We start from the raw sequence: 14,682 nt of genomic DNA, 5'->3' as shown, positions 1-14,682 counted from the left end.
AGCAGCAATGGGAAACTAATACATCCATATTATATCTATATTAAAAATATTTTATTTTCATTTTTAAGATTTCATCTTTTATTTTTGATTCAGGAGTTACATGTGCAGGTTTGTTACGTGGATATATTTTAAAGTGCTGAGGTTTGGTGTACAATTGATCCTGTCACCCAAGTAGTAAGCATAGTGCCCAGGACATTTTCAATCCTTCCCCCGTCCCCCTATTAGTCCTCAGTGTCTGTTGTTGCCATCTTTTACGTCTGTGAGAACCCATTGTTTAGCTTCTTATGTTCACTTATAAGCAAGAACCTGTAGTATATGGCTTTCTGTTCCTGCATTAATTCCCTTAAGATAATGACTTACAGCTGCATCCATGTTACTACAAAGGAAATGATTTCATTTTTAGGGCTGTATAATATTCCATGATATAGAGTTTTCAAAACAACCTCTTTACTTAAAAAGCATTAAATGTCAGCAAAAGAACCTGAAATGTTTGTGTATGTGATGTTTAATTTCTCCATTTTATGTTGTCTGTGTCTTTTGAATACTGTAAGTTATCTTGCTTCATAAAATTTTTTAAAAGCCAAAAATTAATTGATAGAATACAAAAGGAAACACTCAAAAACATTACCAGTAAAAGAAAATAATTGAAAGTTTTTAACACGTTTCATTTTATGATGAATTATAAATCTCACAACATATGGTAATTGGCTTGTCTTGAAATTATTTTTTAAAATATGCACTTTTCTAAAAAGTATAACTTCTTGAGCTGTCGTTTTAAATAAATTCACACTTTTCAAGCCTATTTGTTTCTACCTACTGCATCTGATTATGGTGTCTTCCCCCCAGCTACATTTACACAGTCTGTGTGGGCTCATCCATAAACAAAAACAGGTGGCTTCAGTCGGTGATGGGACCAGTGAATGGTTGTTCATATATCCTTATTTTCTATGTCAAATTTGTGTAGTTCTCACCAGCAAGGCCCAGCTCCTATAGCAAAATAAACATTCATATGACCTTAACTGCAAATGACATTGTCTATATTTTCAACTTCCTCTGCATCAGCTCAAGTTTAGTTTCCTATATTCAAAAAATAACTTCCTGAAAGCTTTTCCATTTAATACAAAGAGAATGCAGAACAAATAGAAACACAGAACTTCAAATGAAAATCCTTATTGAAGAAAGGTTAATTAAATGAATGCTAAATTTATATAAGCTTGTTAGGAATGGTATTTTGAAGGATATTTTTAAAATTATAACTAAACAGAAGGCAACCAAGGGAAAGATAAAATTGGGAAGAAAACTATTCCTTTTATGGTAGCATTGGCAGCACCTATCACAAGCATATTTTCATCTTTATTTTGGAAAATGTATTGTTTTTCAAAATGCCACTGAGAGTTGCTGAGATAATTTTGCTGAGTAAATATTTTTATTCTACAAGTGTTATTAAAAATAGAAATAATTATATGGCACCATAATACAAAGTTAGAAAAGGGAAGAAAAGTTTTACAGCAGTTTTTAAATTACAAGATAACACTAATCAAAGGCGATGATAAGGTTGAGGTAAATTTGGTAATAAAAATATATGTGGAACATTGTAACACCAGTGAGTTGCTATCACAATTTACTGTATTTTCCATCATTAACTGTTAAAATGGTGTTCAATAAAGTTCCGTTGATGTTTATTTTAAAATTGCAAGATTTTTTAATCCCAAAAAATGCCATGTATTTATTTTACAAAATGCAAAAAAGGATTGTCAGAGAGAAATTTAAAATTTCCCAAATTTAGTCAACAGAAGATAATTATTGTTGTAATGAGCTGTTCATTATTCCAGATAATTTTTGTACATAGATTTTAGCTTCCCTTTCACATATGTTCCCACTGCCTCTTTTATTTTTATTTTTCTTGTTGAAGCAATTACTTTAGTAATCCTTGGCAGGTATGATCTATGAGTACTTCAATTCTTACACCACTTTGGAATACTTAGGTTTCTTTAAGTAGCATACAATAGGAAAGTCAACTAAAGACGGCTTTAAAAATTCCGACATTTATTTTCTCAAATTATAAGAAGCCCAAAGGCAAGTTATATTCAGGTTTGCTTAATTTAGTAAGTCAGTGCTGTTAATAAGGGCCCAGCATTTTTCCATATTCTATGCCATCCACAGTGCCATGAAGCTGAGTTTATTATTGTGCCTTCCTTTACCGCCAAGAAATAACTAGGAGCTTTAAGGTTCCTGTTCTCACACATACCATCAAGAGTATGAAACAGGAATTGAGACTATCTTTTTAATTTTACTAGGACACCCGCAGAAGGCCTCCCTTTAGGACAGGTGGCTCAGAATCATGTCATATGCTCATCCTCGGAGTCTCTCTCCATCGCCCAGGCTGGAGTGCAGTGGTATGATCTCACCTCACTGCAACCTCTGCCTCTCGGGTTCAAGGGATTCTCCTGTCTCAGCCTCCAGAGTAGCTGAGACTACAGGTGCATGCTACGATGCCACTGTGCCTGGCTAATTTTTTTTTTTTTTTTAGTAGTGACAGGGCTTTCACCTTGTTAGTCAGGCTGGTCTTGAACTCCCGACCTCAGGTGATCCACCTGCTCGGCCTCCCAAAGTGCTGGGATTACAGGTGTGAGCCACTGCACCCAGCCCGTATGCTCATTCTTAATACAATCATTTGACAAAGGGAATGACTCTTATACAATTGCCTTAGGGTGTAGGATATCCATCGCTTGGAGTTGAGGGATTGCCTTCCCAACATCTCAGAAACGATAACACCATTCAAAGGATATTGTTATGTACTAAAAATAGGTAATGCTTTTGGTGAAGGCAACAGTTAGTATACGCCAGATTCTCAAGTGATACTTTACCTGAATCTTTCAGCTGCTTTATTCCATTTTCTTCTGTTGTGTTTTGCTTCTTTTGACAATGTTGTTGATATACTTGTCTCCTCACAAGTTATTTGCCTGTTCCCTGTTAGTTTTAGAAGATTTTTCTTTAGCTATGGTATTTTGCAGTCATGCTATATGTTTAGGTGTTATTTTTTCTCCTGCTATGTGTTGCATAAGTGGCGTTTTCAATCTATAGACTCATTTCTTTCCTATTTTGGATAATAAATGCAATCTTTTTCTCAGGAACATTTTTCCCTTCACACGTTGCTATTCCACGTAGGTTGGCACTTTATGATTAATTGTTGATGTTTCTAAATTCTTCATATATTGCATCTCCTTATTAATCTCTATTAAATTCTGACATATTGCCTCAGAGCGTTCTTCTAATTCAAAATGTTTTCTCACTAATGCCTGATCCATTCTTTTAACTGTCTGTGGGATGTTAGGTATGTTTTTCTTTTCTTTTTTTTTTATTATACTTTAAGTTTTAGGGTACATGTGCACATTGTGCAGGTTAGTTACATATGTATACATGTGCCATGCTGGTGCACTGCACCCACTAACTCCTCATCTAGCATTAGGTATATCTCCCAATGCTATCCCTCCCCCCTCCCCCCACCCCACAACAGTCCCCAGAGTGTGATATTCCCCTTCCTGTGTCCATGTGATCTCATTGTTCAATTCCCACCTATGAGTGAGAATATGCGGTGTTTGATTTTTTGTTCTTGCGATAGTTTACTGAGAATGATGGTTTCCAGTTTCATCCATGTCCCTACAAAGGACATGAACTCATCATTTTTTATGGCTGCATAGTATTCCATGGTGTATATGTGCCACATTTTCTTAATCCAGTCTATCATTGTTGGACATTTGGGTTGGTTCCAAGTCTTTGCTATTGTGAATAATGCCGCAATAAACATACATGTGCATGTGTCTTTATAGCAGCATGATTTATAGTCCTTTTGGTATATACCCAGTAATGGGATGGCTGGGTCAAATGGCATTTCCAGTTCTAGATCCCTGAGGAATCGCCACACTGACTTCCACAATGGTTGAACTAGTTTACAGTCCCAGCAACAGTGTAAAAGTGTTCCTATTTCTCCACATCCTCTCCAGCACCTGTTGTTTCCTGACTTTTTAATGATTGCCATTCTAACTGGTGTGAGATGGTATCTCATTGTGGTTTTGATTTGCATTTCTCTGATGGCCAGTGATGATGAGCATTTTTTCATATGTCTGTTGGCTGCATAAATGTCTTCTTTTGAGATGTGTCTGTTCATGTCCTTTGCCACTTTTTGATGGGGTTGTTTGTTTTTTTCTTGTAAATTTGTTTGAGTTCATTGTAGATTCTGGATATTAGCCCTTTGTCAGATGAGTAGGTTGCGAAAATTTTCTCCCATTCTGTAGGTTGCCTGTTCACTCTGATGGTAGTTTCTTTTGCTGTGCAGAAGCTGTTTAGTTTAATTAGATCCCATTTGTCAATTTTGGCTTTTGTTGCCATTGCTTTTGGTGTTTTCGAAATGAAGTCCTTGCCCATGCCTATGTCCTGAATGGTAATGCCTAGGTTTTCTTCTAGGGTTTTTATGGTTTTAGGCCTAACGTTTAAGTCTTTAATCCATCTTGAACTGATTTTTGTATAAGGTGTAAGGAAGGGATCCAGTTTCAGCTTTCTACATATGGCTAGCCAGTTTTCCCAGCACCATTTGTTAAATAGGGAATCCTTTCCCCATTGCTTGTTTTTCTCAGGTTTGTCAAAGATCAGATAGTTGTAGATATGCGGCATTATTTCTGAGGGCTCTGTTCTGTTCCATTGATCTATATCTCTGTTTTGGTACCAGTACCATGCTGTTTTGGTCACTGTAGCCTTGTAGTATAGTTTGAAGTCAGGTAGTGTGATGCCTCCAGCTTTGTTCTTTTGGCTTAGGATTGACTTGGCGATGCGGGCTCTTTTTTGGTTCCATGTGAACTTTAAAGTAGTTTTTTCCAATTCTCTGAAGAAAGGCATTGGTAGCTTGATGGGGATGGCATTGAATCTGTAAATTACCTTGGGCAGTATGGCCATTTTCACGACATTGATTCTTCCTACCCATGAGCATGGAATGTTCTTCCATTTGTTTGTATCCTCTTTTATTTCCTTGAGCAGTGGTTTGTAGTTCTCCTTGAAGAGGTCCTTCACATCCCTTGTAAGTTGGATTCCTAGGTATTTTATTCTCTTTGAAACAATTGTGAATGGGAGTTCACTCATGATTTGGCTCTCTGTTTGTCTGTTGTTGGTGTATAAGAATGCTTGTGATTTTCGTACATTGATTTTGTATCCTGAGACTTTGCTGAAGTTGCTTATCAGCTTAAGGAGATTTTGGGCTGAGACAATGGGGTTTTCTATATATACAATCATGTCATCTGCAAACAGGGACAATTTGACTTCCTCTTTTCCTAGTTGAATACCCTTTATTTCCTTCTCCTGCCTAATTGCCCTGGCCAGAACTTCCAACACTATGTTGAATAGGAGTGGTGAGAGAGGACATCCCTGTCTTGTGCCAGTTTTCAACGGGAATGCTTCCAGTTTTTGCCCATTCAGTATGATATTGGCTGTGGGTTTCTCATAGATAGCTCTTATTATTTTGAAATATGTCCCATCAATACCTAATTTATTGAGAGTTTTTAGCATGAAGGGTTGTTGAATTTTGTCAAAGGCTTTTTCTGCATCTATTGAGATAATCATGTGGTTTTTGTATTTGGCTCTGTTTATATGCTGGATTACATTTATTGATTTGCATATATTGAACCAGCCTTGCATCCCAGGGATGAAGCCCACTTGATCATGGTGGATAAGCTTTTTGATGTGCTGCTGGATTCGTTTTGCCAGCATTTTATTGAGGATTTTTGCATCAATGTTCATCAAGGATATTGGTCTAAAATTCTCTTTTTTTGTTGTGTCTCTGCCTGGCTTTGGTATCAGAATGATGCTGGCCTCATAAAATGAGTTAGGGAGGATTCCCTCTTTTTCTATTGATTGGAATAGTTTAGAAGGAATGGTACCAGTTCCTCCTTGTACCTCTATTAGAATTCAGATGTGAATCCATCTGGTCCTGGACTCTTTTTGGTTGGTAAGCTATTGATTATTGCCACAATTTCAGATCCTGTTATTGGTCTATTGAGAGATTCAACTTCTTTCTGGTTTAGTCTTGGGAGAGTGTATGTGTCGAGGAATTTATCCATTTCTTCTAGATTTTCTAGTTTATTTGCGTAGAGGCGTTTGTAGTAAGCTATTGATTATTGCCACAATTTCAGATCCTGTTATTGGTCTATTGAGAGATTCAACTTCTTTCTGGTTTAGTCTTGGGAGAGTGTATGTGTCGAGGAATTTATCCATTTCTTCTAGATTTTCTAGTTTATTTGCGTAGAGGCGTTTGTAGTATTCTCTGATGGTAGTTTGTATTTCTGTGGGATCGGTGGTGATATCCCCTTTATCATTTTTTATTGCGTCTATTAGATTCTTCTCTCTTTTTTTCTTTATTAGTCTTGCTAGAAGTCTATCAATTTTGTTGATCCTTTCAAAAAACCAGCTCCTGGATTCATGAATTTTTTGAAGGGTTTTTTGTGTCTCTATTTCCTTCAGTTCTGCTCTGCTCTTAGTTATTTCTTGCCTTCTGCTAGCTTTTGAATGTGTTTGCTCTTGCTTTTCTAGTTCTTTTAATTGTGATGTTAGGGTGTCAGTTTTAGATCTTTCCTGCTTTCTCTTATGGGCATTTAGTGCTATAAATTTCCCTCTACACACTGCTTTAAATGTGTCCCAGAGATTCTGGTATGTTGTGTCTTTGTTCTCATTGGTTTCAAAGAACATCTTTATTTCTGCCTTCATTTCGTATGTACCCAGTAGTCATTCAGGAGCAGGTTGTTCAGTTTCCATGTAGTTGAGCGGTTTTGAGTGAGATTCTTAATCCTGAGTTCTAGTTTGATTGCATTGTGGTCTGAGAGATAGTTTGTTATAATTTCTGTTCTTTTACATTTGCTGAGGAGAGCTTTACTTCCAAGTATGTGGTCAATTTTGGAATAGGTGTGGTGTGGTGCTGAAAAAAATGTATATTCTGTTGATTTGGGGTGGAGAGTTCTGTAGATGTCTATTAGGTCTGCATGGTACAGAGCTGAGTTCAATTCCTGGGTATCCTTGTTGACTTTCTGTCTCGTTGATCTGTCTAATGTTGACAGTGGGGTGTTAAAGTCTCCCATTATTAATGTGTGGGAGTCTAAGTCTCTTTGTAGGTCACTCAGGACTTGCTTTGTGAATCTTGGTGCTCCTGTATTGGGTGCATATATATTTAGGATAGTTAGCTCTTCTTGTTGAATTGATCCCTTTACCATTATGTAATGGCCTTCTTTGTCTCTTTTGATCTTTGTTGGTTTAAAGTCTGTTTTATCAGAGACTAGGATTGCAACCCCTGCCTTTTTTTGTTATCCATTTGCTTGGTAGATCTTCCTCCATCCTTTTATTTTGAGCCTATGTGGGTCTCTGCACGTGAGATGGGTTTCCTGAATACAGCACACTGATGGGTCTTGACTCTTTATCCAATTTGCCAGTCTGTGTCTTTTAATTGGAGCATTTAGTCCATTTACATTTAAAGTTAATATTGTTATGTGTGAATTTGATCCTGTCATTATGATGTTAGCTGGTTATTTTGCTCGTTAATTGATGCAGTTTCTTCCTAGTCTCGATGGTCTTTACATTTTGGCATGATTTTGCAGCGACTGGTACCGGTTGTTCCTTTCCATGTTTAGCGCTTCCTTCAGGAGCTCTTTCAGGGCAGGCCTGGTGGTGACAAAATCTCTCAGCATTTGCTTGTCTGTAAAGTATTTTATTTCTCCTTCACTTATGAAGCTTAGTTTGGCTGGATATGAAATTCTGGGTTGAAAATTCTTTTCTTTAAGAATGTTGAATACTGGCCCCCACTCTCTTCTGGCTTGTAGGGTTTCTGCCAAGAGATCCGCTGTTAGTCTGATGGGCTTCCCTTTGAGGGTAACCCGACCTTTCTCTCTGGCTGCCCTTAACATTTTTTCCTTCATTTCAACTTTGGTGAATCTGACAATTATGTGTCTTGGAGTTGCTCTTCTCGAGGAGTATCTTTGTGGCGTTCTCTGTATTTCCTGAATCTGAATGTTGGCCTGCCTTGCTAGATTGGGGAAGTTCTCCTGGATAATATCCTGCAGAGTGTTTTCCGACTTGGTTCCATTCTCCCCATCACTTTCAGGTACACCAATCAGACATAGATTTGGTCTTTTCACATAGTCCCATATTTCTTGGAGGCTTTGCTCATTTCTTTTTATTCTTTTTTCTCTAAACTTCCCTTCTCGCTTCATTTCATTCATTTCATCTTCCATCGCTGATACCCTTTCTTCCAGTTGATCGCATCGGCTCCTGAGGCTTCTGCATTCTTCACGTAGTTCTCGAGCCTTGGTTTTCAGCTCCATCAGCTCCTTTAAGCACTTCTCTGTATTGGTTATTCTAGTTATACATTCTTCTAAATTTTTTCAAAGTTTTCAACTTCTTTGCTTTTGGTTTGAATGTCCTCCCGTAGCTCAGAGTAATTTGATCGTCTGAAGTCTTCTTCTCTCAGCTCGTCAAAGTTATTCTCCATCCAGCTTTGTTCCATTGCTGGTGAGGAACTGCGTTCCTTTGGAGGAGGAGAGGCGCTCTGCTTTTTAGAGTTTCCAGCTTTTCTGTTCTGTTTTTTTCCCCATCTTTGTGGTTTTATCTACTTTTGGTCTTTGATGATGGTGATGTACAGATGGGTTTTTGGTGTGGATGTCCTTTCTGTTTGTTAGTTTTCCTTCTAGCAGACAGGACCCTCAGCTGCAGGTCTGTTGGAATACCCTGCCGTGTGAGGTGTCAGCGTGCCCCTGCTGGGGGGTGCCTCCCAGTTAGGCTGCTCAGGGGTCAGGGGTCAGGGGTCAGGGACCCACTTGAGGAGGCAGTCTGCCCGTTCTCAGATCTCCAGCTGTGTGCTGGGAGAACCACTGTGCTCTTCAAAGCTGTCAGACAGGGACATTTAAGTCTGCAGAGGTTACTGCTGTCTTTTTGTTTGTCTGTGCCCTGCCCCCAGAGGTGGAGCCTACAGAGGCAGCCAGGCCTCCTTGAGCTGTGGTGGGCTCCACCCAGTTCGAGCTTCCCGGCTGCTTTGTCTACCTAAGCAAGCCTGGGCAATGGCGGGCGCCCCTCCCCCAGCCTCGCTGCCGCCTTGCAGTTTGATCTCAGACTGCTGTGCTAGCAATCAGCGAGACTCCGTGGGCATAGGACCCTCCAAGCCAGGTGCGGGTTAGAATCTTGTGGTGCGCCGTTTTTTAAGCCCGTCGGAAAAGCGCAGTACTCGGATGGGAGTGACCCGATTTTCCAGGTGCGTCCATCACCCCTTTCTTTGACAAGGAAAGGGAACTCCCTGACCGCTTGGGCTTCCCAAGTGAGGCAATGCCTCGCCCTGCTTCGGCTCGCGCACGGTGCGCGCACCCACTGACCTGCGCCCACTGTCTGGCACTCCCTAGAGAGATGAACCCGGTACCTCAGATGGAAATGCAGAAATCACCATCTTCTGCGTCGCTCACGCTGGGAACTGTAGACCGGAGCTGTTCCTATTCGGCCATCTTGGCTCCTCCCAGGTATGTTTTTATTTTCATGATGTCTAAATTATCTCTTTTTCTCCCTACTTGTTTTATTTTCGATCAATATTACCCTCTCCCAATTTCTAGGGTATTTCAAATGTGTTTATTTTGAAGTCTTTTGTATTTGCTCTTTTCTTTATTCCCTTTCCTTGAATATGAGCTCCTCTACTTCTGGAATCCATTGAGAACATGCAACCATGTTCAACTTTCTTGTGTGCCTCTGACCACTATGGCCTTAATGTGCTCCTCAACTTGACTAAACTTCAGACAAGCTCCTTCCTGATTCTAGAGCTCCTTTATCTGAGAGCTTTTATTTTATAAAATTTGTAATTGCAAATTCTTTTTTTGCTTCCTAGAGATGTAATTTTTTTTAACTAGTATTTTAGGTTCAGGGGTACCTGTGCAGGTTTGTTACATAGGTAAACTTATGTCATGGGGGTTTGTTGTACAGATTATTTCATCACCCATGTATTAAGTCCAGTACCCTATAGTTATCTTTTCTGCTCCTCTCCTCCTCCCACCCTCTACCCTCAAGTAGATCCCAGTGTCTGTTATTTCCTTCTTTGTGTTACAAGTTCTCATCATTTAGCTCCCACTTATAAGAAAAAAACATGTAGTATTTGGTTTTCTGTTTCTGCATTAGTTTGCTGGGGATAATAGCCTCCAGCTCCACCCATGTCCCCTCAAAAGACATGATCTTGTTCTTTTTTATGGGTCCATAATATTCCATGGTGTATATGTATCACATTTTCTTTATGCAGTCTACCAATGATGGACATTTAGGTTGATCCTATGTCTTTGCTATTGTGACTAGTGCTGCAATGAACATTCACATGCACGTGTCTTTATCATAGAATGCACATCTTTCTTTTTTATGGCTGCATAATATTCCATGGTGTATATGTACCACATTTTCTTTATGCAATCTACCAGTGATGGGCATTTAGATTGATTCTATGTCTTTGCTATTGTGAATAATGCTGCAATGAACATTCACATGCATGTGTCATATGGTAGAATACAGCATATATCTATATTCCTCTGGATATATACCCAGTAATGGGATTGTTGAATCAAATGGTAGTTCTGCTTTTAACTCTTGGAGGAATCACCATACTGCTTTCCACAATGGTTAAACTCATTTACACCTACCACTAACAGTGTATAAGTGTTCTCTTTTGTCTGCAACCTTGACAGCATCTGTTAGTTTTTGACTTTTTAGTAATAGCCATTCTGACTGGTGTGAGATGGTATCTCATTGTGGTTTTGATTTCCATTTCTCTAATAATATGTGATATTGAGCTTTTTTCTATAGGCATTTTGCTCACATGCGTGCCTTCTTTAGAAAACTGTCTGTTCATGTCATTTGCCCACTTTCTAATAAGGGTGTTTATTTTTCTCTTTTAAATTTGTTCAACTTTCTTATAGATGCTCAGTATTAGACCTTTGTCTAGATACATAGGCAGCACAATTTTTTCTCATTTCTGTAGGTCGTCTATTTATTCTGTTGGTAAATTACTTTTTTGCTTCTTAGAGATGTAATCCTTTTCAAAGTCTCTTGCTGGTATTACAACCTAGGAATGCCTTTCTCTAGGACCTGGAATTCATGCCTTTGAAATGTAATCATCAAGAAAGATAATGCCTCTATTTGGCAGTCTCTCTGTAGAAGGATATGAGTCTAATTTCACTGGAGTTCATTGTAAACTTACCTTCTGTAAAATTAACTTCTCTAGTGAAGATATGAGGAAGTTTACTTCCCTTTGGTTAAGGGCAATTAGCATACACAAGGGGCCTCTAATCTCCCTACCCCAGCACCTGAAACATTTCCAGTCTTTTGTTTCAAAGTATTTCAGGTCAGACTGAGTTCTGGCCTCTCCCCTATTGCACAGTCTCAACTAAAGTCTTCTTTGCCTATTTAACTTTGAGGCAATTTGGCTTTGAAACCTCCTAATTCTAGGTTAAACTGTGTCTCCTATGATTGCCTTTTTTACTTCTGCCTATTTTCTGGGGACATGTTTTGTGTTTGCTTCCAATTGCTACAAAGCAATATAAGTTTTCTCATCAATTCCTCTGCTTATTGTTCAGTTTAACGATTTTACCCTAACAAATACCCAACTGGGGCTTAAAATTCATGAACACTGTATGTTTGAATTATGTTTGTGTGGGTAGTTTTGCCTTTACCCCAGTCTTTAACAGCTTGTTATTGGTTACATTGAATAGTTTATATCTGGACCTGTCAGTTCCAATGCTGCATATTATCAGCTACCATTTATAATTGTGAATTCTGGTCAAGTGGAGATTGCTTTTTAAAATTTGTGTAGGATCTATCTCTCTCTCTCTCCCACACTTTATATTTTTCTCAGAGATAGATTTTTAAAAAGTATGTTTTATTCAATATATTGACAAGAGTAGTTGATTCTGATGGATATCTATCTGATATCAATCCCCCTCCACTTCTCATTCAGAGGGCCCCAATTTTCTTTAGGACATGTGCAGTGATAAATATAAATTTGTCTACATTCCCACACTGATAGTGGTGTCCATGCAACAGAATTCTGGCCAATAAAATTTTGATGAAAATCTCTGTGTAAGGCAACACTTCACACATGAAAAGGCAAAATATTAGAAAGAAACATCCCCTTTGACTCATTTAGCCTTTTTCTTCTTTCTACTTGAAACACAGTCTTAATCTTTGGATGTGATACAACAGGAACAACAAAAACAAACAAACTGAAGCAAAGCAAAACAAAAACCATGATATGGATGGCTAAACAGGAACAAATTAGGAGCATAGGTCATCAATAACATCCTCCAGCACAAACATTACACAGTCCCCGGAAAGGTAATCACTGAGGTTGGTTTAAAGTGTGTGGATAATGAGAATGAATGAATTTTCCCAGAAGACAGATCCATGAAACATGAAGTAAAATGGGGCTTGAAAATTCTCCTAGAAAAATGAACTAGGGACAGAATAATTGACTAACTAGGTAATATCCTCTACTTACAGGAGTGCATTGTCTTTCCAATTAACAACCAGCAGAATTTGTTATGTGTCCTCAACCAGTGACTGCTATAGGTTTCATATTCTCTCCTTGTCAGGATGGGGCTTTAATCACAGCTATTCATTCTTTCTCTGTCAGTGTATGTTGGTTTTGTTAGAAGCATATAACATATGTTTTAGTGATTTTAAATGGCAAGGCCATGAGGAGTTACCTTGGGACCAATGAAGAATGAAATACAAACCCAAAGAGTTAGGTCCACAAGATCAGTGCAGGAATTGCATGTGATCTGGGGCTTCTCCCTGGGAGAACAGCTGAGTGTCATCACTGTAGAGGTGTGTGTGAATGTATGGTAGTTAGCCAAAGAGACGGTGTGTTGTATACACTGTTATTTGCCTACCTAATAACCAATCCTACTACTTCTGTAATAAAATCAGTCTAATTCTGTTAGAGGTAGCAATGTACCTAGCTAAAACTATTCACATTGCCTACTCTCTTCTACTTAGGAATGTTCAAATGACATAGCCCTTCCAGTGAACTACCTCTCAATCAGGAAAGCAAATACTCAATGAATATTCAACAACAAAGAATTTTCTACAGAAACTAGACTGTCTAATTGTAAAAGTTCAGAAACAATCAGCGGAATGTCACTAGCCAACTTCGGTGCAGATGAACAAGCTGGAGTTTGCAGAAAGCCAGGCTATTCCAGCAGCCACAATACAATTGTAGAGGGGGCTGCTGGTAATGCCCATGGGAGATTGCTGGCTGTATGAATTCAAAGCATGTTCCCAGTGGTGGGCTTGGGGTCACAACTGATCTTCATGGATGGCAGTTGATCAGAAGTTATAGACATGGGAAGGTGAATAAGATGTTCAATGGTGAACAGAATGTACAATCTGACAGCTACCTTTCTCCCTCTTTAACAGTTATGACCTTCTTAATGTTGCCGTTGCTGCTAGATATTTTCCTATCAAGTCTTTTGCAGGTTTTATTTTTTATTTATTTATTTTTTCAGTTCAAATTTGTAACAATTATTTAATTATAAGATAATTTAGTAAGAATGATGCTGTTTTGAATGACACAAAAATTTTAAATTAGGGCTTAAAGAAGACAGTTTTAGCTATGTGATCATTTTCCTTTCAACTTGCTGCAGTTCAATTGCACATTTTATTTATAGCTAATTCTAAATTGAAAATATTGAAGAATAAAATCTGGTTATATTTTACTAAAGTGACACATTACATAACCATAGTCTCCTCTTCTCTAAAAATAGACAAATTCTCGCTAAAGAAAAGGTTTTGTCCTCCTCCATATTTGCCCAAAATTCATCCAACCCCACCCCTCATACCTGAGCATAGGAAGCAACACCTGGATTAGTAGAACAATATCTTGCATCCAGTGGTCTTTTTGGCACCAGAGATCAGTTTCATGGAAGCTAATTTTTCCATGGATGGGGTGGGGGATATGGTTTCAGGATGATTTAAGCACATCACATGTATTGCGCACTTTATTTATATTACATACTCACCATAATGCAGAATCAGTGGGCCCTGAGTTTGTTTTCCTGCAACTAGACGGTCCCATCTAAAGGTGATGCAAGTCAGTGACAAATAATCAGGCATTAGATCCTCAAAAGGAGCATGCAACTTACATCTCCCACATGCACAGTTCACAACAGGATTTGCACGCCTATGAGAATCTAACGCCACCACTGATCTGATAGGAGACTCAGCTCAGGTTTGCCTGCTCACCTGCTGCTCACCTCCTGCTATGTGGACCGGGCATTTGGGGACCAATGCATTAGATGACAGTCACATGGCAGAAGAAAAGGATAGAGGAAGCCTGTGTATGATACTAGTGACTTTCCTAAATTGATGCATTAGTATTGGATTCTTGATATATGGGGGGAAGAAAATAAGTTAGTTAAGCGAGTACAGTCAAGTGATCTATGATTTTCATTCTTAACTGATATATCTATGAAACCAGTAACTCTTTGACTCTGAATTGAACACTTGAATCAACAGATATTTGAGTGTTAGTAAAATTGTTTTGATGTTTGCCTGGATTATGATAACAGTTGTTGATATGCAGTTTCAGATCTTCCTTAATTTCAAAGTAATTTCTTTTATTATCTTCAAACACTG

The 14,682-nt window shown here is 38.5% G+C and overlaps 1 long non-coding RNA gene across 1 annotated transcript in view; it reads right to left on the bottom strand.

The window, feature by feature from the left end:
- The window catches only part of LOC134757609 (uncharacterized), a 37,472-nt gene extending 23,348 nt beyond the window's left edge, over window positions 1-14,124 (bottom strand). Inside the window, exon 1 of the long non-coding RNA XR_010131793.1 lies at window positions 14,067-14,124. This is a non-coding gene — a long non-coding RNA (uncharacterized lncRNA). The remainder of the gene's footprint in view (window positions 1-14,066) is intronic.
- Between the last annotated feature and the right edge of the window lie 558 nt (window positions 14,125-14,682).

This window comes from Gorilla gorilla, chromosome 19 (genome assembly GCF_029281585.2).
Source record: "Gorilla gorilla gorilla isolate KB3781 chromosome 19, NHGRI_mGorGor1-v2.1_pri, whole genome shotgun sequence".
Lineage (NCBI taxonomy): Eukaryota > Metazoa > Chordata > Mammalia > Primates > Hominidae > Gorilla > Gorilla gorilla.
The sequence above is the reverse complement of the archived record's forward strand: the minus strand, read 5'-3'. Positions and strand labels throughout refer to the sequence as shown.